The sequence below is a fragment of the Salvelinus fontinalis genome, chromosome 20 (assembly GCF_029448725.1).
Source record: "Salvelinus fontinalis isolate EN_2023a chromosome 20, ASM2944872v1, whole genome shotgun sequence".
Classification (NCBI taxonomy): Eukaryota; Metazoa; Chordata; class Actinopteri; order Salmoniformes; family Salmonidae; genus Salvelinus; species Salvelinus fontinalis.
This window is the reverse complement of record NC_074684.1, coordinates 22,656,449-22,679,790: the sequence shown is the minus strand read 5'-3', so window position 1 is coordinate 22,679,790 and position 23,342 is coordinate 22,656,449. Positions and strand designations below refer to the sequence as shown.

The following is a 23,342-nucleotide window of genomic DNA, read 5'->3' as shown; positions in this document are numbered from 1 at the left end:
TCGATATGACAAGTGCAGGGCGCCAAATTCAAACAACAGAAATCTCATAATTAAAATTCCTCAAGCATACAAGTATTTCACACCATTTTAAAGATACACTTCTTGTTAATCCCACCACAGTGTCCGATTTCAAATAGGCTTTACAGCGAAAGCACCACAAACGATTATGTTAGGTCACCGCAAAATCACAGAAAAACACAGCCATTTTTCCAGCCAAAGACAGGAGTCACAAAAAGCAGAAATAGAGATAAAATGAATCACTAACCTTTGATGATCTTCATCAGATGACACTCATAGGACTTCATGTTACACAATACATATATGTTTTGTTTAATATTTATATCCAAAAACCTCAGTTTACATTGGCGCCATGTTCAGAAATGCCTCCAAAATATCCGGAGAAATTGCAGAGAGCCACATCAAATAACAGAAATACTCATCATAAACTTTTTTTTCTTTTTTTCTTTTTCGGGGGGTGGATCAGCTTAATATTGCGGAAAGAATGTTGCTTCCAATGTAATTGTCTGCATCATTTCCAATCCCCCATATTTTTGGGGGTAAATATATATATCCATTCACGTATGCATACATATACACATATATACATACACATACCTACATAGACATACATACTTTTTTTAAAGAGTATACCTTTATTATTATTCCCCGCAACCCCTACCACCGATCCCCCAATTGGAGTAAACTGATAAACATTTCTGTTTTTACCTTCAATTTATACATCTTATACACATTTTACAGACACAGTCTACTTTATAATAGTTCTCTTGTAACAGTCCTGACCTGTTTTATGTTGTTTTTGTATGTGTTTTAGGTCAGGGCATGTGTTTTGGGTGGGCAGTCTATGTTATCTGTTTCTATGTTGGTTTTGGTTGCCTGGTATGGCTCTTAATTAGAGGCAGGTGTTTTGCGTTCTCCTCTAATTAAGAGTCATATTTAGGTAGGGTGTTCTCACTGTTTGTTTGTGGGTGATTGTCTCCTGTTTCTGTGTCAATGTTACACCATACGGGATTGTTTCGGTTTGTTCGTGCGTTTATGTAGTCTGTTCCTGTGTCGGCGTGCTTCGTGTATTTGTAAGTTCGTTTGTTCAGGTCTGTCTACATCGTTTTGTTATTTTTGTTAGTTTATCAAGTATAGTTCGTTTTCGTATTAGTTTGGTCTGTTTTGTTTATTTAATAAATAATCATGTATTCACAACCCGCTGCGCCTTGGCTCGATCACTACACCTCCTCTTCTTATGAAGAGAGAGAGGAACGCCGTTACAGAGCCAAGCAGCGGAGTAATTGGAGTAAGGGACAGGAAAACAAGGATTTCTGGACTTGGGAGCAGATATTGAATGGAGAAGGTCCCTGGGCTAAGGCAGGAGAGAATCGCCGCTCTCAGGAAGAGAGGGAGGCAGCTAAAGCCCAGGAGCGGTGGTTTGAGGAGGCAGCAAGGAGACGTGGCTGGAAGCCCGAAAAGCCATGGGAGCAGCTGGAGGCACTGGGGAGAGCAGAGGCTACCGGAGAGAGGAACCGGAGCTATGAGGGAACGCGTCTGGCACGGAAGCCCAAAAAGCCCGTAAGTAATTCCCAAAAATTTCTTGGGGGGGGGCTAGGAGGTAGTGGGCCAAGGGCAGGTAGGAGACCTGCGCCCACTTCCCAGGCTTACCGTGGAGAACGGGAGTACGGGCAGGCGCCGTGTTACGCAGTAGAGCGCACGGTGTCTCCTGTACGAGTGCATAGCCCAGTGCGGGTTATTCCACCTCCCCGCATTGGTAGGGCTAGATTGGGTATTGAGCCAGGTGTCATGAGGCCGGCTCAACGCGTCTGGTCTCCAGTGCGTCTCCTCGGGCCGGCATACATGGCACCGGCCTTACGCATGGTTTCCCCGGTTCGCCTACATAGGCCGGTGCGGGTTATTCCACCTCCCCGCACTGGTCGGGCGACCGGGAGCATTCAACCAGGTAAGGTTGGGCAGGCTCAATGCTCAAGAGTGCCAGTACGCCTCCACGGTCCGGTATTTCCGGCGCCACCTCCCCGCCCCAGCCTAGTACCTACAGTGCCTACACTACGCACTAGGCTATCAGTGCGTCTCCTGAGCCCAGTTCCTCCTCCACGCACTCTCTCTGTAGTGCGTGTATCCAGTTCGGTGCCTCCAGTTCCGGCACCACGCACAAAGCCTCCTGTGCGTCTCCAGAGCCCTGTACACACTGTATCTTCTCCCCCTACTAATCCTGATGTGCTTGTCCTCAGCCCGGTGTCACCAGTGCCGGTACCTCGCATCAGGGATAGAGTAGGCTTTGAGAGTACAGTGTGCCCTGTCCCTGCTCCCCGCACTAGTAGGAAGGTGCTTATCCTTAGCCCGGTGCCTCCAGTTCCGGCACCACGCACCAGGTCTACAGTGCGCCGTATCCGGCCAGAGCCATCCGTCTCCCCAGCGCCATCTGAGCCATCCGTCTCCCCAGCGCCATCTGAGCCATCCGTCTCCCCAGCGCCGTCTGAGCCATCCGTCTGCCATGAGCCTGCAAAGCCGCCCGTCTGCCATGAGCCTGCAAAGCCGCCCGTCTGCCATGAGCCTACAGAGCCGTCCGCCAGACAGGAGCCGCTAGAGCCGTCCGCCAGACAGGAGCCGCTAGAGCCGTCCGCCAGACAGGAGCCGCTAGAGCCGTCCGCCAGACAGGATCTGCCAGAGCCGCCAACCAGACAGGATCTGCCAGAGCCGCCAACCAGACAGGATCTGCCAGAGCCGCCAACCAGACAGGATCTGCCAGAGCCGCCAACCAGACAGGATCTGCCAGAGCCGCCAACCAGACAGGATCTGCCAGAGCCGCCAACCAGACAGGATCTGCCAGAGCCGCCAACCAGACAGGATCTGCCAGAGCCGCCAACCAGACAGGATCTGCCAGAGCCGCCAACCAGACAGGATCTGCCAGAGCCGCCAGCGAGCCATGAGCAGCCAGAGCCGTCAGCCCGCCATGAGCGTCGAGAGCCGTCAGCCCGCCATGAGCGTCGAGAGCCGTCAGCCCGCCATGAGCGTCGAGAGCCGTCAGCCCGCCATGAGCGTCGAGAGCCGTCAGCCCGCCATGAGCGTCGAGAGCCGTCAGCCCGCCATGAGCGTCGAGAGCCGTCAGCCCGCCATGAGCGTCGAGAGCCGTCAGCCCGCCATGAGCGTCGAGAGCCGTCAGCCCGCCATGAGCGTCGAGAGCCGTTAGCCCGCCATGAGCGTCGAGAGCCGTCAGCCTGCCATGAGCGTCGAGAGCCGTCAGCCTGCCATGAGCGTCGAGAGCCGTCAGCCTGCATAGACCTGCCAGAGTCCCTCAGCCAGGATCTGCCAGAGTATATCAGCCGGGACCTGCCCCTTGTCCCGGTGCTGCCCCTTGTCCCGGTGCTGCCCCTTGTCCCGGTGCTGCCCCTTGTCCCGGTGCTGCCCCTTGTCCCGGTGCTGCCCCTTGTCCCGGTGCTGCCCCTTGTCCCGGTGCTGGTCTTTATCCCGGTGCTGCCCCTTGTCCCGGTGCTGCCCCTTGTTCCGGTGCTGCCCTTTGTTCCGGTGCTGCCCCTTGTCCCGGTGCTGCCCCTTGTCCCGGTGCTGCCCCTTCTCCTGGTGCTGGCCGTTTATTTAGGGGATGTGAGTTTTAGGGTGGTCATTGGGAGGGGTAGACAGAAGCGGGGGGTGACTATGGTGGTGTGGGGACAGCGTCCAGAGCCGGAACCACCACCGTGGTCAACTGCCCACCCAGACCCTCCCCTGGACTTTGTGCTGGTGCGCCCGGCGTTCGCACCTTGAAGGGGGGGTTCTGTAACAGTCCTGACCTGTTTTATGTTGTTTTTGTATGTGTTTTAGGTCAGGGCATGTGTTTTGGGTGGGCAGTCTATGTTATCTGTTTCTATGTTGGTTTTGGTTGCCTGGTATGGCTCTTAATTAGAGGCAGGTGTTTTGCGTTCTCCTCTAATTAAGAGTCATATTTAGGTAGGGTGTTCTCACTGTTTGTTTGTGGGTGATTGTCTCCTGTTTCTGTGTCAATGTTACACCATACGGGATTGTTTCGGTTTGTTCGTGCGTTTATGTAGTCTGTTCCTGTGTCGGCGTGCTTCGTGTATTTGTAAGTTCGTTTGTTCAGGTCTGTCTACATCGTTTTGTTATTTTTGTTAGTTTATCAAGTATAGTTCGTTTTCGTATTAGTTTGGTCTGTTTTGTTTATTTAATAAATAATCATGTATTCACAACCCGCTGCGCCTTGGCTCGATCACTACACCTCCTCTTCTTATGAAGAGAGAGAGGAACGCCGTTACATCTCTCTTGTTTGTTCTTAGTCCTTCCTCTATTCTGTTGTCCATCCAGTTTGATTTCCACTTGTAACTGTGCTATTTCACAATAGCTCCGCACCTATACACATTTCACAGATCCCGTATGCCCTACATTGTTTATCTTGTTATTAGTCCCACCCTTCAGCTCCACTCAACCTTTCCCATCTATCTTCCAACATCATCCATTTTGGATTTTTATTTGCCATATATTTTTCAACTGTGCTGTGATGCTTCACAAAAGATTTGAATCTTCCTATTCTCATAGCTTCCACGGATTGTAAATTAAAAATAAACATTTTTGCTAAAATAATTATTATATTATTGAATGATTGACTATGGCTTTTCAAATCAGTATTGCTATCTGTAGCGTTAGTTCTATGCAAATGTTGCAATTCTTCAACCATTCCTGGACCTGTGACCAAAAACGAGCTACATGCGGACAATACCAAAATAAATGGTCTAATGACTCTGCCTCCTCACAGCAGAATCTACAGAGCTGGGAAGATTGTATCCCCCATATAACATTCTATTAGTTGCAAGAATTTTGTACAATAATTTAAATTGAAAAATTCGAAGTTTTGAATCCGGCGTTGTTTTGCGTATCAATTCATAAACCATGTGCCATGGAAGGGGTACATCGCAAATCTCTTCCCAACTATTTTGCAATTTATATGGCACAGCTGTAAGTTTTTTGGTCCTTAAATGAAATTGGTATATGTTTTTATTTATCACACTTTTCTTTAACCATTTATGTTCTTTAATATAAGGCCGACATACAAGTTCCTTACTTTTATCCCCTTCCACCTGCCTCTTCCATTTTTGTGGTAATGCTGCAATTAATTGGTTGTAATTTTGGGTAGAGCAGACATTTCCATATGTCTGTGTTAGCTGCATGTGTGACATTACTCCACCAGTCCTATTTATGATATCATTCACAAAAATTATACATTTTTTAAACATTTCTTCGATAAATACAGTTTTTTTATCAATTACTATATTTGAATTTAACCACAAGATTTGTTGTACTATTTGTTCCGTCCTTTCAGGTCGATTAAACTGAAATTGCAACCAACTTTCTAAGGCTTGTTTAAAAAATAAAGATATTTTGGAGATTATTTCCTTTTCAAGCAACTGAAAGTGAGCAGGTGTAATCTGAATAAAGGGAAAAAGGCCCTTCTTGAACATAGGATGAGACATTCGTACCAATCTACTAGAGAACCAGTTTGGATTTAAGTATAACTTTTGTATGACTGATACCTTTAGTGAGAGGTCTAATGCTTTAATATTTAATAATTTCTGCCCTCCGAATTCATATTCGTTATATAAATAGGCCCTTTTAATTTTATCTGGCTTGCCGTTCCAAATAAAATTGAATATTTTTTGTTCATATAATTTAAAAAGCAGGTCACTAGGTGTAGGCAAAACCATAAGCAAATAGGTAAACTGTGATATGATTAAAGAGTTAATCAGGGTGATTTTCCCACAAATAGACAGGTATTTTCCTTTCCATGGTAGCAAGATCTTATCTATTTTTGCTAACTTTCTATAAAAATTTATTGGAGTGAGATCATTTCTTTCTTTTGGGATTTGTATACCGAGTATGTCCACATCACCGTCAGACCATTTAATTGGTAAACTACATGGCAATGTAAAATGTGTATTTTTTAGTGATCCAATACGTAATATGGTACATTTATCATAATTTGGTTTTAATCCAGAGAGGATAGCAAATGTATCTAGATCCTCTAAGAGGCCGTGGAGAGATTCTAGTTGTGGTTTTAAAAGAAAACATGAATCATCAGCGTACAATGACACCTTAGTTTTTAGGCCCTGGATTTCTAATCCCTTAATATTAATGTTTGATCTAATTTTAACAGCTAACATTTCGATGGCAATAATAAATAGATATGCCGATAGTGGACAACCTTGTTTTACTCCTCTAGATAGTTTAAAACTTTCTGAGATGTAGCCATTATTTACTATTTTACACCTAGGGTTACTATACATAATGTTTACCCATTTTATAAGAGATTCCCCAAAATTGAAATATTCTAGGCATTTATATATAAACCCCAGTCGTACTTTATCAAAAGCCTTTTCAAAATCAGCTATGAAAACCAGGCCTGGTGTCCCCGATATTTCATAGTGTTCTATTGTTTCCAGTACTTGCCTTATATTATCTCCAATGTATCGTCCATGTAAAAAACCTGTCTGATTAGGATGAATAATATCTGACAAAACTTTTTTTATTCTATGCGCCAAGCATTTTGCTAGGATTTTTGCATCACAACACTGAAGTGTAAGAGGTCTCCAATTTTTTAAATGGACTGGATTTTTATATATACCACTTGTGTCCTGTTTCAGTAATAATGATATCACACCTTCTTGTTGCGTGTCTGATAATCTATCATTTATATAGGAGTGGTTAAAACAAGCTAATAATGGTCCTTTGAGTATATCAAAAAAATGTTTGTATACTTCCACTGGTATGCCATCCAGTCCTGGAGTTTTCCCATCCTTAAAGGCCCCAATTGCATCAAGTAGTTCCTCCTCTGTAATTAGGCCTTCACATGAGTCTTTCTGTACAGATGTTAATTTTACATTATTATTAGGGAAAAAATCCATACAATTAGTTTCAGTTAGTGGAGAGGGAGGAGCCTGAAACGAAAATATATTCTTAAAGTACTTTACTTCCTCTTTCAAAATATCATTTGGTGAATCATGCGTGACTCCATCATTTGTAACAAGTTTCAATACGTTTTTTTTGGTAGCATTTCTATATTGAACATTGAAAAAGAATTTGGTGCATTTTTCCCCATATTCCATCCAGTTCGCTTTATTTTTAAAATATATTACACTGGATCGTTCTTGAATAAGTTCCTCCATTTCTTTTTGTTTTTCCTCTAACTTATTCTGTGCCTCTATGGTACCGTTTTTATTGTTATCTAACTGTACTGTTAGTCCTTCAATTTCCTTTGTTAATATGGACTCTTTTGATCGAAATTGCTTTTGTTTTATAGATGAGTACTGAATTGCATGGCCTCTAAAGGCACACTTAAAAGTGTCCCATACAATATGGGGATCTGCTGTACCTATGTTATGTCTAAAAAAGTCAGTTATAAATTCTTCTGTCCTAAGCCTAAACAATTTATCATCTAGTAGGCTTTGATTAAATTTCCAATATCCTCGCCCACGTGGAAATTCTGTAAGAGTAATATATATGCCAATTATGTGATGGTCCGACCGCATTCTGTCCCCTATCAAACACTTTTTAACTTTTGGTGCCAGAGAGAATGATATAAGAAAGTAGTCAAGGCGACTAGCTTGATTAAGCCTCCGCCATGTATATCTCACTAGGTCAGGGTATTTAAGTCTCCATATATCCACTAATTCCAATATATCCATGACATTCCTGATTTCCTTAAGTGCCTGAGGGTGATAGTTTGTAGTGTGATTTCCTTTCCGGTCCATAGAAGTATTTAAGACCGTATTAAAATCTCCCACTATAATAATAGAGTCTAGTGTTGCTTGTAGAGTTGATACATTCTTATATATATTGTCAAAGAAGCTTGGATCATCATTATTCGGACCGTATAGGTTAATAAGCCATATATGTTTATTGTCCAATAACATATTTAAAATAATCCATCTACCTTGATGATCTGTTTGGACAAGTTGCACATTTGGATCAAAGTTATTATTAATTAAAACCATCACCCCTTTTGAATTTCTTTGCCCATGGGAGAAATATATTTCGCCCCCCCCAGTTCTTTTTCCACAAAACTTAATCTAAAACTGTTGAATGGGTTTCCTGTAAACAGTAGATATTATAATCCTTCTCTTTTAGCCAGGTAAATACTGATCGTCTTTTCTTATTATCTGCTAAGCCATTACAATTGTAACTGGCTATACTTATTTCACCACTTACCATAATGAGACACACCTTTCAATTATTTTTTATCAAAATATATGTTTGTAAACGTCCTATTAAAAAGTAACATAATGATTGAGTGTCTATATAGTTGTACCATGACATTTGCATCTCCACTAAGCAAACCTCCAATTGGTCCCCACTATTCCACCCGCCAAAAGCCCCCACCTCGAGTTGGGTTGTCATCCCAATGCCCGGCAGACCACCCCCAACCCCCCGCATCGCACAGCCCCGGACCGACTGGGATCCATCCTTCGAAAAGTGCACACAGCGCCATCCACCGAACCGAAGCAGATCCATTGCCAAATGCATTTCCATCGCCCTCACCTCGATTTTTATTACATATTGCTGTGAATCATCCTCTATAGTCCCTAACATCTTTTACTTCTTCCTTCGCAACAGTTGTGGGATACACACATACATCCACACACATTCAGCCCTTACCCCCACACAACCATAAGCTCACCCTCTCAACAATTGCACCATCCCAGAGCCCAACTCAAGATGGGTCATGATTTACAAATGTACTTGCAGTTGCAGCTGCATGAGAAGGCCTGCAAGACCGCGCAAAAAATGAGCATAAATGTAGAGATTTATTTACCATTGTCACATCCTAGATGATGGAGGTCAAATGTACACCTTCTTCCTGAAACACCCACAATACGGTCATCCATTTTGACCATGTTCCCAAGCATCTCCATGCAGTCCGATTGGTTTCGTGCCACCAGGGCCACAATAATATACCCCCTCTCTGAATGTCCGAGTGTGACCCCCTCCCCATGGGTTACTGCAGCTAGTGTTGCCAGCACTGCCACTGCCTGGGTGGGGGCACCCCACCGGAATCCCCACCGGCTAGGTACAAGGTTGTCAAGGTTCTCATTAGCAGCTTTGAGAATTTCCTTGTTTATTATGCTCTCCCTTTAGGGGGCTTTGGCTTTGCAGGACCAACCCTGCCAAGCAGGCTCAGAATCTTGAGGGGGCAGTGCTGCTCTTGGTCCCTGACCTCATTTTGGCTGCATACAGACCGCTTACAGCATGCACATAAAACAGTTAGGGACTTCTCCTTAGTATCTGGGCCATTCATGTGGGTGTCTAGGGTATAGGGCCATGGACCGTACCATTAAAATAGGATAATAAATAATTAGATATAATTTATTTTAAAAATGTAGTTCCCCATGATAGGACAATAAATAAATAAGACGTATAATTCATTATAAAAGTATATCCATCATCTGAACAACATTGAAAGCCCTCTCATACCCGGCCCACAGCAATACACTGGCTCTGGGATATGCAACTATTTCATTACTCACTCACTCAACTTTCCAAACATAACAAATAAAAATAAACACACACCACATCATCCACACATACTGTGCCTTCTGTTTACTTAGTTTTTATCTTCACTATGTAGAAATAGTGCTTGTGTTCAATTAGTTATATGTGAAGATTTATAGAAAAGCTATATTTTGTATTGTATTGTTACAATCAGTAACCGGGCTTGAATTGTGTTTATTTTCCTCATCTATGAGAACTTTGTAATTTTTAAAATAACCATGGAGTAATCTTTGTGTCTCTGAACAACTGGTTATCAATATATAGTTTATCAACGACGAGAGCTACTCGTTTCGCTTTTAATCTATTTTCTTTGAAAATTGGATACAGAACTTTGCGCCGTTCTGCAATTTCTTTCGGAAACTGATCATTCATGCCAATTTTGGTCCCAGCAAGTCTTTTACCCAGGCTTTTAACCATTATTTTATCTTTAAATGAAGCAAATTTGGCAACGATTGGGCGTTCGTACCTCTGCCCTCTCTGTCCGAGGCGGTGTACACGTTCAAGTTGGATCTTATCGATAACTTCGCGTGGAATCTGAAGCGCTGCAAAAAGGAACTCTCTAACTACAGATTCAGGAACCTCTCCTTCTTTCTCTTGGATACCTGTAAGTACCAAATTCTTTCTCATGGATCTAGTTTGTATGTCCAGTAAGCATTCCTTCAGAACGCTGTTCTCCTTTTTAAATTCATTCATTTCGGTTTCAATCTTATTGACTGTCCCTTTTAGCGCGTGTGTTTCCTTCTCCAAAGCCGCAGCTTTTTCATCACTCATCTCTAGGCTTGCCTTCAACTCTTTTATATCTTTACTAACTAATTCAAGTATACCCAGTTTGTCATTTATTGATTTTAACAAATCGGTTTCGACCTTTACCATTGCCGGTGGTGAGAATATTAGATCATCAGTGTCGGTTGAGGAGTCACGTTTTCGTTTTTGAATCGGTTCCCCTGTCTTACTCTCCGTCATGTTTGGGTGTTGCTTGTTTTCGTAATATTTGTCGATAAATGTCTCTAGTCTTAGGATTTGTTTTGTGTTGTTATCCAGATTGAAGGTTATCACCCACCAGATTATTTAGTGCTAATATTTTAGTCTAATTTAGCAGATATTTCGAATATTATGTTTTATCTTGAGGTGCTCTACATAACTTCGTTCAGTCCGCCATTACCTTTACGTTACCTTTACGTCCGCCGTCTACGTCCTCCGTCTACGTGTGTTATTGTTTGTCATGTGGGCTCATCATAAACTACTCATCATAAACTTTGATGAAAGATACATGCTTTACATAGAATTAATGATACACTTGTTCTTAATGCAACCGCTGTGTCAGATTTCAAAAACGCTTTACGGCAAAAGCACAATATTCAATCATCTGAGAACAGCGTTCAGCCACAAAAGGAAGCCATACAGTTACCCGCCAAATTGTGCAGTCAACAAAACTCATAAATAGCATTATAAATCTTCACTTACCTTTGCTGATCTTCGTCGGAATGCACTCCCAGGACTCCCACTTCCACAAGAAATGTTTGTTTTATTCAGTAATGTCCATAATTTATGTCCAAATAGCTATTTTTGTTAGCGTGTTTGGTAAACAAATTCAAAGTCAGGAAGCGCGTTCACTAAAAGCAGGCAAAATGTCAAAAAGTTCTGTAACAGTCAGTAGAAACATGTCAAACGATGTATTGAATCAATCTTTAGGATGTTTTTAACATAAATCTTCAATAATGTTCCAGCCGGAGAATTCCATTGTCTTCAGAAGTGCGATGGAACAGAGCTCCCTCTCATGTGAACGCGCATGGTCAGAGCATGGTCAGCTAATGATAGACCTTACTCATTCCCGTCTCCTTCAGCCCCACTTCACAGTAGAAGCATCAGACAAGGTTCTACAGACGGTTGACATCTAGTGGAAGCCGTAGGAAGTGCAAACGGACCCATATCCCACTGTGTATTCTATGGGCGATGAGTTGAAAACCTACAAACCTCAGATTTCCCACTTCCTGGTTGGGTTTTTTTCTCAGGTTTTTGCCTGCCATATGAGTTCTGTTATACTCACAGACATCATTCAAACAGTTTTAGAAACTTCAGAGTGTTTTCTATCCTATACTAATAATACTATGCATATATTAGCAACTGGGACTGAGGAACAGGCAGTTTACTCTGGGCACCTCTGGGCACCTTTTCGTCCAAGCTACTCAATACAGCCCCTGCAGCCATAAGAAGTTTTAACTGACTTGCCTAGTTAAATAAAGGTTAAATTTAAAATATATATATATATATATATATATATATATATATATATATATATATATATATTGTAGATGCTTTAATGCAATATACGCTGGTCATCAGAATTGAGTCAGTAAACAACCCTCCATTTCTCAATGGTTTTAGATATTTGTCCAAATGTACAATATTCTGGGGACCAATAGGCTACAGCTTCCACTCCTTTTCATTCAGTAGCTACTGCTATATTGTCACCCCACTACTTCTCTTGCATGCTGTGGAATTTACTGGTAAATTGCTGACATTTTCAAATTAGCCTTTAACTATCTGAAGCTTTATATGTGCTTCGCAGAAGCTAGTGTCTGATTGTTCAGATAAAGGTTCATAGCTTTTGGATAACGCCAGATGAAAGGTATACCAAATAATTGTTCTTAAAACAGAAACCTGACTTTATAAATTTCGAATGAATACAGTCTTAGTTTGGTGTTTATCTCACATAGTCATTGGCTCCTAAAACTAGGACAGCGCTTCCACAATGAACAGAATGGAAGTCCAAATTGCAATTGAGACAACTCTCTCTTCTCTTTACAGGTCAGAGGTTGCCAAGAAGAGGTATGCTGGCTGTATGAGAGACATTGAGGTTTCCAGAACCCCCTGTAACCTGCTGAGCAGTGCCGACTACACCGGCCTGACCAAAGGCTGCTCTGTAGAGGTCAGTTTAGCACTCCTCCTCTTTCATCTCCCTCTTCTTTTCATCACCCCTTTCATTATTCAGAGGTACAGGCACACTCATCAAATATGGCCAAACATTTTGCGGGAAAAAAACCAAGAATAATAAAAACGAGCGAGGCATATAAATAACAGAGAAATCGTTGCTTCTGAAGTTGTTATTTTAGTTAGGGGAGAATATTTATACACACATTCACACCACAGACACAGAATGTAAAAGAGTGTAGTCATTTTTAATTCAGCAACGGCTGGTTTGTACGTCTCAGTTGTGTTCAGTTGTGTTTGTAAAAGATTTCACAATCGCTTCAGTAGGCCTATATTCATTTGTTGTGGACCCTGTGTCAATGCCTGACGATGCATCTGAAAATGCATACTGTGCTAACAAACTCCACTCTAACAGACAAGGTTTATTATTATGTTCGATATAACTCTGAAATTGATATGGACATTATAAACAGAACAACACAGTGTTATATTATATTGTACTATTATACAGTATTCAGATTATGAAAAGAACTCTGCCAATTACTGATGACTTTCAATTGATTGTGCTGTGAATGAGCATCATGACAGGTCTCTCTCTCGCCAACATAACCTCCATACAGTGAGCTTCTCCAAGCCAGGCCACGTGGAACTGAAGTCCATGTCCTTTGACGCTGGTACGGAGATCAGCTTGTCCTTCGCAACCAAGAGTGACAAGGGCATCATCCTGTTTGGCAGTGGGGGCACCAATGGAACCAGCTCCCAGTTCCAACTCCCCAAGAGGAGACACAGGCAGACTGGGGAGGTAACAGGAGGTGGATGAGAGACACACATGCATACACGCATACACACACACATACACTCGTACACACACACACACACACACACACACACACACACACACACACACACACACACACACACACACACACACACACACACACACACACACACACACACACACACACACACACACACACACACACACATATAAACACTCACTTCAGTGTTACAACTATCAAAGCATTCTAACACAGCACCAAGTCCTCTATAATGTCACCTCCTTGTTCTTTATAAGTCATTGGATCCTATTACCCAGTAGAACTGGAATGGCTGTTGGAGGTGTTTCTTGGTTCCTGTAATTGAATAAGGAGCACTGTGCTGTCTGGCTGAGTTGCTTTGAAAAACTAACAGCCCATTGATAATCAACTCCTGCTGTGTGAGAGGCTCCTTATTAAACAAACTATAAAAGAGATGGATTGCCTGTGAGGTTTAATGATTATACTTTCACCCGACAGCAAACAAAAATGGATAATCTTTCACAGAGGGCTAAAGGCTGGGAGATTTGCGATGACAGTTTTGATTAAAATATGACTTTCTACGTCTCTGTTAGGGCACCCTTCATCTCTCTCTCCTTCTCTTCATCTGCAGACCACCACATCAATTAGTGCCTGTGGCTGCAGGAAATGATAGTGGGTTTAACCTCTAACATTCTCCCTGCAAGTGTCGTTAGTAAGAAATACATTATACAACAGCCCTCTGATGGATCACGTCCAATTTAACGATGACCCTTGGTAAAGGTCCAGACCGTCACCTTTAAAAATCATTAGACCTAGTAAATTAAGTGAGTGTCATTTCGAATGAGTACACGTCGGCCTCGTCTGTCTCTGTGTCCTCGTCGTTCATTCTGTCAATTTGCGCAGGGGACAGAAGGAACGCGTGCTGAATCAGACCATAGTTATTGTATCAGTAGCACATCCCCTCACTCTCCCTCACTCTCCCTCACTCTCCCCAGGCAAACTCCCTCGGTGCATGCTAGTCTGCAATTCCAACACTGTGGTGGGATGTGCTCACCATCTCGCTGGACTGATTACAGAGAATTTAATCATAACAAGAGGCACTTAAATCAATCTACTTCTCGTCTAGTATGTTTCAGAGAGGGCTGCGCTTTCTTTGAAGCTCTGCCCAAACAGAATCCAATCAAGGCGTGTAGAAAAATGGAGGTCTTACATAAACTCTACAGGCCCTCAGGGTTGAAAAGCATATCGGTATGCAATTATGTAAAGTTGACTTCCTTTCTCAAAGTATCTGAGGTTTCATCATTATTGAACATATTTTTCTTAATGTTTCTGGGCATAAAGTTCTTATTGTCTTTGAACATTCAAGGCTCCAGATTGTATGAAGCCTGTCCTGACTTGCTCCAGATTGTATGAAGCCTGTCCTGACTTGCTCCAGATTGTATGAAGCCTGTCCTAACTTGCTCCAGATTGTATGAAGCCTGTCCTGACTTGCTCCAGATTGTATGAAGCCTGTCCTGACTTGCTCCAGATTGTATGAAGCCTGTCCTGACTTGCTCCAGATTGTATGAAGCCTGTCCTGACTTGCTCCAGATTGTGTGAAGCCTGTCCTAACTTGCTCCAGATTGTGTGAAGCCTGTCCTGACTTGCTCCAGATTGTGTGAAGCCTGTCCTGACTTGCTCCAGATTGTGTGAAGCCTGTCCTGACTTGCTCCAGATTGTGTGAAGCCTGTCCTGACTTGCTCCAGATTGTGTGACGCCTGTCCTGACTTGCTCCATATTGTGTCTTCTAAACAATGGCTTTATGCACTGAGTGTGTTTATGTATTGATTTTCTGTATAACCCTGTGTCCCTGAGTCTGTGCTGAGGTGGTGTTGGTCATTTAGATTAGGTGGTCCCCCCTCACGCACCCTCTCTTCTCCCCTGCCCCCTGCAGCCCTTCCTGGCTGTGTTGCTGAACAAGGGGCCCTGGAGGTGCTGGTGTTTACAGGCAGCCAAAGCCCACGCAAGGTGGTCCGCAAGCCTGACCAGGGCATCCTGCACGACGGGAGAGAACACATCCTGCGCATTGAGAGATTGGGCGGCAGGTAAGATCACACACACACACACACACACACACACACACACACACACACACACACACACACACACACACACACACACACACACACACACACAGCTATACACTGAACAGCCTCATATTGCACAATAACTTGTGTCTTAATGAACTAGTTTCAAGCCATTTCTTTTTAGCTGTTTCTACACAGAGCTGGCTCAAAATGTCTCACTGTACTGCGTGTCTCTGTCCAGGTCATTTGCAGTCCAGGTGGATGAGGAGCTGAAGAGGGAGCAGGCCCTTCCCAACGACCAGCTAATAGGCGTCAAGAGACTGTTCATCGGGGATATCCCCGCTGACGTAGAGTTCAGCTCCCAGAGACCCAACGTCCCCTTCGAAGGCTGCATCTGGAACCTCATGATCAATACCATGTACATCTCTCAGCAGCGCCTATTATCTCCATATAACGATGAATTATCCTGATCATAGATATTGTCTCATTATTAGTAGATGTTATTAATGGAAGGCTATGTGGGAAGTGTTGTACATGTGAAGTATTTGTGAACTGTTTCATGGTGCGTTGGCTTCTCCCAGTTAAACAGGTTGTAAATGCAGTTATTTGACACCTTGACCTGTTTTGACTGTTTTTGTCTATGGATGATAATACATTCCTATCATGGGGCTCAGGGCTCTCTCTCGCTTCCCAGTGGACTAAACACAGTTCACCCATATTTAGTTGGCTTTAATGGGGCTATCCTCTGTGATAACTATGTTCATAATTCAACTGATTACACATCATCACCCATTAACACACTTTCTTTCTCTCTCTCTCTGTGTGTGTGTGTGTATTTGTGTGTGCACATCCATGTGTGTGTTTGTTTGCTTGTGCATGCCCTACAGCCTCACAGACTTCTCCCAGCCCGTGGCCTTTGAGAACGCAGAGATCGGCCAGTGTAAAAACCTGGCCCCTCCCCCTCCCCCGCTTCCCCTCCCAGAGAAGGAGCCTGATGAGGAAGAGAAGGCCAAGGTAGAAGACGTGTCCCAGACGGTCCAACCTGAGGCTCCACCACCCACCCCGACACCAGACAGACCCTCTCATCTCCCACTATAGGTCCCACTCCTATGGGTATCAGGGAGTAAAAGACAAAAAAGTCACATTAAAGGACTAAGTTCCCAGCCTATGATGGAGTGATATATTATCCCCATAAAGAGCTGTCATCTGTCCCCAGCACAGCTCAGCCAGACAGACCGGTTGGCCCTGAGTCTAAATACACCATCAGAGAGGTTGATGTGGCTGGAATAAAGAATGGGCCGTTTTCCAATCCATTAGGTCTGCTTTATAGGTAAAGCTGCAGTGTTGACAGGGCTCTTTCTCATAGCTCCGCTGCTCCATCTATCCTCTCTGGCTGACAGCTGAGGTACTGTAGCAGTACTCTCTCTGTCCTTGCTCTGTCCTCCTTGCTCTCTCTCTCTTTCTGTCTCTCTGTCCTCCTCGCTCTGTCCTCCTCTCTCTTTCTGTCTCTATGTCCTCCTCTCTCTCTCCCTTTCCTCCTCTCTGTCTCTGTCCTCCTCGCTCTCTCTCTTTCTGTCCTCTCTCTGTCTCGATCTCTCAGTCCTCTTCGCTCTGTCTCTGTTTGTCTCTCTCTCTCTCTCGCTCTCTCTCATCCATCCTTCCAGAGTTATTCATTCTCTGCTAACCAAGCTGCCTTGCATTGGCCAACACCACCTGTATTTTCCTCAAATATTCTCTTGATATATCTCCATATTATGTATCATTGTAGGCAAATGAATAGATTGCTACAGTATTGCAACTGGTAGTACAACATTTTCTTGTAGAACTGATGTGCATTTCGGTAATCATACTGTAATCTTTTTCTTAGCACTGTTCCTCTAGCTACCGACTGTGCTGACTTTCGCCATTCATGACATCAGTGACATCAGACGTGTGTCTGTGGAACCTTCATTTTAATGGATTTCAGCCATAGACCTTCAACACCAAGCCTCCTGTGTGAAGATGTGTTGCTCGTGAAATATACATGCACAAACTTTCCATGTCCATATTTGTAGTATTGCCAGAAGACATTTGACTTTCAATAGGGATTTTCTTAGAAGATCATTTCTTTCTAAGTAAATCAATATGGTTGTAGCAGTTCTGCTTTATAAACAGGCTATATATGATATATGCTGTACCGTTTGCAGTGTGAAATAAGTGTATGCAGTGTAAAATAAATGTCTCTTTAAGCAATGGGAGCCTTCGTGGCTCAACAGGAATATAGGAAAAAAAGGACCATTCTACATTGAGAGAGATTGTATAAGGCAAGGTCAGAGGAATAGTCTTCATGTTCTGAACAGAACAACATAAGTGATTCAGATGTTGGCCTTGCAAAAACAAATGTACATTTTCTGATAGTCTCAAAAGCAAATCCATGTCTTTTTCAATAGCACCATCTATTGGCACGTTAGAATAGCACTTCATCTAGAAACAGAAAGCAGGTCAACTATATTCATATTAAAATTAATAATGTTTGCATTGTGTTTTTAATGCACTCTTTGAATGAGATCATGTTAGCTAATATGAATGGTTTAAGATGACTGCTACTCCCCCGTCCCCTACAGGCCTCCCGTGCTGCCAAGGAATCTCCAGTGGTTTTAGAAAAAGCCAAACAGTTTGGGTTTTCCAAAATCAGCCATGTTGCATTTGAATTTGATGACACAAAGGTCAAGAACAGGTATATAGAGTTTTCATTGCTTTGAAAAGTCCCAATGAGACTTATTTTCTAGATCATGCGTAATAGTCAGTTCTGTAAATATCATATTGGACTGACTGTTGTGAATCTGTTTGCTTACAGGCTAATCATAGAGTTTGAGCTGCAGATCACAGCAGAGTCAGGCCTGGTGTTCTACATGCCGAGGATCAACCACGCTGACTTCGGGGGCATGGCCCACCTCGGCTACAACCTGGGCCACGGCAACACCTCCGTCAGCATGCCACGCATTATCAACGACGGACACTGGCACAAGGTCTGGGATCACCTAATGTACCTCTCGAGCCAGCCGGGGAAACAATCATAATAGTAATTTAGCAGGGTGTACAGTCTGGTGGCAGTTACGATCTGTTCTATTTCACTGTCTGAGTGAGTTTAGATAGTGAGAGCAGACAGCTAAATACTGTGTCACAATGACACAACTACAAAACCACATAATTTTCTATTTGACTAGTTCATTGACCAAAACAGGAGGCAAGCAAAGTAATCAGTAACTACAGTTTTTTAAATTTCCATCATGTATTAAAGATATGTATTGTTATTGTCCTTACTTACCCCTGAATCTTTCCCTTTCTGCTGTCTCAGATTCGGAGAGAAACAGAGAGGTGTACTGGTGATAGACAATCGCTACTCCAAGCAGACCACCAGCCCCAAGAAGGCTGACATCCTGGATGTGGTTGGCATGCTGTACATAGGTGGCCTACCTGTCAACTACACAACCAAGAGGATCGGACCAGTACGTTCATACACGCTTCCTCACATTTCATTTGTAGGAAGTAAAACACAAAGCCCTATACACTGTATTACTGTAATTGTATGTATTTACATATGATCAGTTGAAAGGGTTGATGTTAGAAGTAATCATTTACAATTTATGGGATAGATTCAACAGTAAATCAAACTTCTCAGTGTTAAGTCATTTGTTATAGCATAGTTAAAGGTGTGTTGTGTTCTTCTAGGTCTTGTATAGTATCAATGGCTGCATCAGGAACTTTAAGATGCTGGGTATTGTGTTGGACATGGACACGCCCACCTCCAACCACCAAGAGGGCAGCTGTTTCATCAGCACTGAGAAGAGAACCTACTTCGATGGCACTGGATATGTTAAAGCAGGTACGTTCTGACACTCAAAACATAGAACTATAACTATAGGAAAGATTCCAGGCCGTAGTAACATACCTATAAGATCCTGGGGTTTTCTTGACCAGGCTATAGTAACATAACTATAAGATCCTGGGGTTTTCCTGACTGGGCTATAGTAACATAACTATAAGATCCTGGGGTTTTCCTGACCAGGCTATAGTAACATAACTATAAGATCCTGGGGTTTTCCTGACCAGGCTATAGTAACATACCTATAAGATCCTGGGGTTTTCCTGACCGGGCTATAGTAACATAACTATAAGATCCTGGGGTTTTCCTGACCAGGCTATAGTAACATAACTATAAGATCCTGGGGTTTTCCTGACCGGGCGACAGTAACATAACTATAAGATCCTGGGGTTTTCCTGACCAGGCTATAGTAACATACCTATAAGATCCTGGGGTTTTCCTGACCGGGCTATAGTAACATAACTATAAGATCCTGGGGTTTTCCTGACTGGGCTATAGTAACATAACTATAAGATCCTGGGGTTTTCCTGACCAGGCTATAGTAACATAACTATAAGATCCTGGGGTTTTCCTGACCAGGCTATAGTAACATACCTATAAGATCCTGGGGTTTTCCTGACCGGGCTATAGTAACATAACTATAAGATCCTGGGGTTTTCCTGACCGGGCGACAGTAACATAACTATAAGATCCTGGGGTTTTCCTGACCAGGCTATAGTAACATACCTATAAGATCCTGGGGTTTTCCTGACCGGGCTATAGTAACATAACTATAAGATCCTGGGGTTTTCCTGACTGGGCTATAGTAACATAACTATAAGATCCTGGGGTTTTCCTGACCAGGCTATAGTAACATACCTATAAGATCCTGGGGTTTTCCTGACCAGGCTATAGTAACATAACTATAAGATCCTGGGGTTTTCCTGACCAGGCTATAGTAACATAACTATAAGATCCTGGGGTTTTCCTGACTGGGCTATAGTAACATAACTATAAGATCCTGGGGTTTTCCTGGCTGGACGGCAGGAAGGAGGAAGCAGAGAGCCCCAACGCCAGGTCCAACACCACTGATATCTGGGACAGGTACATGACATGACAGCACTCACCAAGCATATCACACCTGGGACGTGTTCAGTAGAGGCACCTGGGACATGTTCAGTAGAGGCACCTGGGACATGTTCAGTAGAGGCACCTGGGACGTGTTCAGTAGAGGCACCTGGGACGTGTTCAGTAGAGGCACCTGGGACGTGTTCAGTAGAGGCACCTGGGACGTGTTCAGTAGAGGCACCTGGGACGTGTTCAGTAGAGGCACCTGGGATGTGTTCAGTAGAGGCACCTGGGACGTGTTCAGTAGAGGCACCTGGGACGTGTTCAGTAGAGGCACCTGGGACGTGTTCAGTAGAGGCACCTGGGACGTGTTCAGTAGAGGCGCCTGGGACGTGTTCAGTAGAGGCACCTGGGACGTGTTCAGTAGAGGCACCTGGGACGTGTTCAGTAGAGGCACCTGGGACGTGTTCAGTAGAGGCACCTGGGACGTGTTCAGTAGAGGCACCTGGGACGTGTTCAGTAGAGGCACCTGGGACGTTTTCAGTAGAGGCACCTGGGACGTGTTCAGTAGAGGCGCCTGGGACGTGTTCAGTAGAGGCGCCCGGGACGTGTTCAGTAGAGGCACCTGGGACGTGTTCAGTAGAGGCACCTGGGACGTGTTCAGTAGAGGCACCTGGGACGTGTTCAGTAGAGGCGCCTGGGACGTGTTCAGTAGAGGCGCCCGGGACGTGTTCAGTAGAGGTACCGTTGTGGAACATTAAACATTCAGTTAGAACTGCATCATGTAGAACATCATGTAGAACCGACATGCCTCTGGAATCACTCCTGAACATGACCCTGGATACTGTGTGGGACATTAAAGTTGTGCCAAACCATGCTTCACTACAACGTTGAAGATGTTTGTGATTTACTTCCTATCTAAACCTCAGGAGATAATCAAAGTTATAACCTCCAGCAGTCATCGGCTTCCTGACTCATGAAATAGAATCATGAATTTGTTTAACGGGGCAGAAAATTACAGTCATAAATCAACTGTTGTCTTTTATCTCTTTTCCAGAAGGGCTCAAGCAGTTTGGCCTGACTACCAGCACTTCATTCAAAGGCTGCATGCGCAACCTGAAGATAACAAAGGCATCTAAAGTGTTGGAGGTTCAATTCAACAAGGGCCTGGAGTTCAAGGGGGTTCAACCCCTCACCTGTCCAGCCAATGCAGCCTAAACACAGACTACCAAAGCCTGTCAAACTGCCAGAGGTACAGCAGCAGCACCAAAACACATGGAAACACAACTTACAGGACTGTAACTTCTCCCTCATTCTGGATCAGCGGGCCAACCAGCTTTATACCAAGGGTTTGGATTGCCTTTAAGAGTGTGAAGTATACAATACAAGTGAGTGGAAACTTTAGGAAGACATAGTATAAAATCATGGTTCATTCAAAGGACTATAGATCCTCTTATATTGTCTTGTATGTACTAAGCCTCCTGTGTCTGTCTGTCTAAACTACATGTGATGTAGCATACCGTATGCATGTTGTGGTTGGAATGTGTACTCTAACAACAACCAGCATTTTGAAATACATGCTTTGAAGGCAATCAAATAATTGTATTGTCTTTATTACAATGTCAAACCATGGCCTTTAACTTACACTTGGGATCTTGAGGATTTCCATCTGCTCCATATCCAATAGATTCGTCTTGCAACATTTCCTCCAACAAGGAACTGCCTTAGTTTGCTGCTCTTCCTAACCTTCTGAAGCAAGAAACTCTTACTGTCACTCTGGTACACACACTTTATTTGATGTATATTCTACAGTAGGCGATGTCTAATATATATGCAGCAAACAGTGAACTGGACTGAAATGGGAAGTATTGTGAAAATAAAATGCTAAGCAACACATATGTTTGTAATTTTATTGGGAAGTGCATTTTTTTATTGTAATACCATGATGTATGAATGATTCATTCTTCTCTACAACGGTCTTCAGTGCTACAACAACTACATGTTCTGATTCATTTCAGTCTTATGAGCTGTATTGGGAAACACCCCTGGTGGGTGGTGAGCTCTCCAATCTGACGGACCAAAGGCTAACGACGCATGGAAACGGAGAACCGACTACGAGCATGGAATGTGTGTGTGGAAAGGTCTGCAGGAATGCCCAAGGCCTAAAGATTCATTAAATCTGGATTCAATGTTTGGACTGGAAAGTAGCAACACAACGCACAGGTAGCAAACCTGGTGAGAAGTAGGAGGAGCCAGGCCCAGAGTTACCCCACAGAGCCCAGAGCCTCCTGAAAGATCATCAGAGAAGGTTTGCATCAAGTGGCCGCAAACCTGCAAGACAAGTGTGGTAACAGTTCATCGAGAATACAGACAAGGCGCTGGACGCAACAACAAAGGGAGATGTAGACAGGAGGCTACAAACTATAACAACAATCTTAGTCAGCCTAGCAGCGGAAAGGTTTGGCGCAGTGAAGCAGAAGTCTACGAGAACAACGTACACCATGAACTAGAGAGCTGCGAAAATCCACAAGATCAGGCAGGAACTGAATGTCCTCAAGAAACAAAGAAACAGCACAAGGAGGCCAGTGAGGAGCATCTTGAGAAAGATGCGTAGGGCTGAATGGCATAGATGATGGCGGAAAGAATGAGCCTGGAAGCGGACTGCCTTTATAGCCAATCACTTTGGTTTCACAAAGCAGCTACTAGGATAGAAGCTCAGTGCAAACCTGGCTTTTTCCAAAGAGGAGATTGACCAGCACATCCAGAGCACATACAGTGACCCCGACAAGGAGCAGGAGTTGGGTCAGTGTAACATCTTGGTACACCCACCAGCACCGGTAACAGAGTTTGACAACAGGGAGCTACTCCTAAGAGAAGTACAGAAATATTTGACGAGTGCAAGGTCTAGCTCAGCTCCTGGACCAAGTGGAGTCCCGTACAAGGTCTACAAGTACTGCCATCTGTTACACAAGCGGCTCTGGAAGATCATTAAGGTCATCTGGAGGAGAGGCAAGGTTGTACAGCAGTAGAGATTCGCCGAAGGAGTTGGATCCCAAAGAAAGA

General features: G+C 43.7%; 1 pseudogene; it reads left to right on the top strand.

Annotated features, from left to right (window-relative positions):
* LOC129817121 (laminin subunit alpha-2-like) overlaps positions 1–22,175 on the top strand; it is a 191,211-nt pseudogene extending 169,036 nt beyond the window's left edge.
* Positions 22,176–23,342: the final 1,167 nt, after the last annotated feature.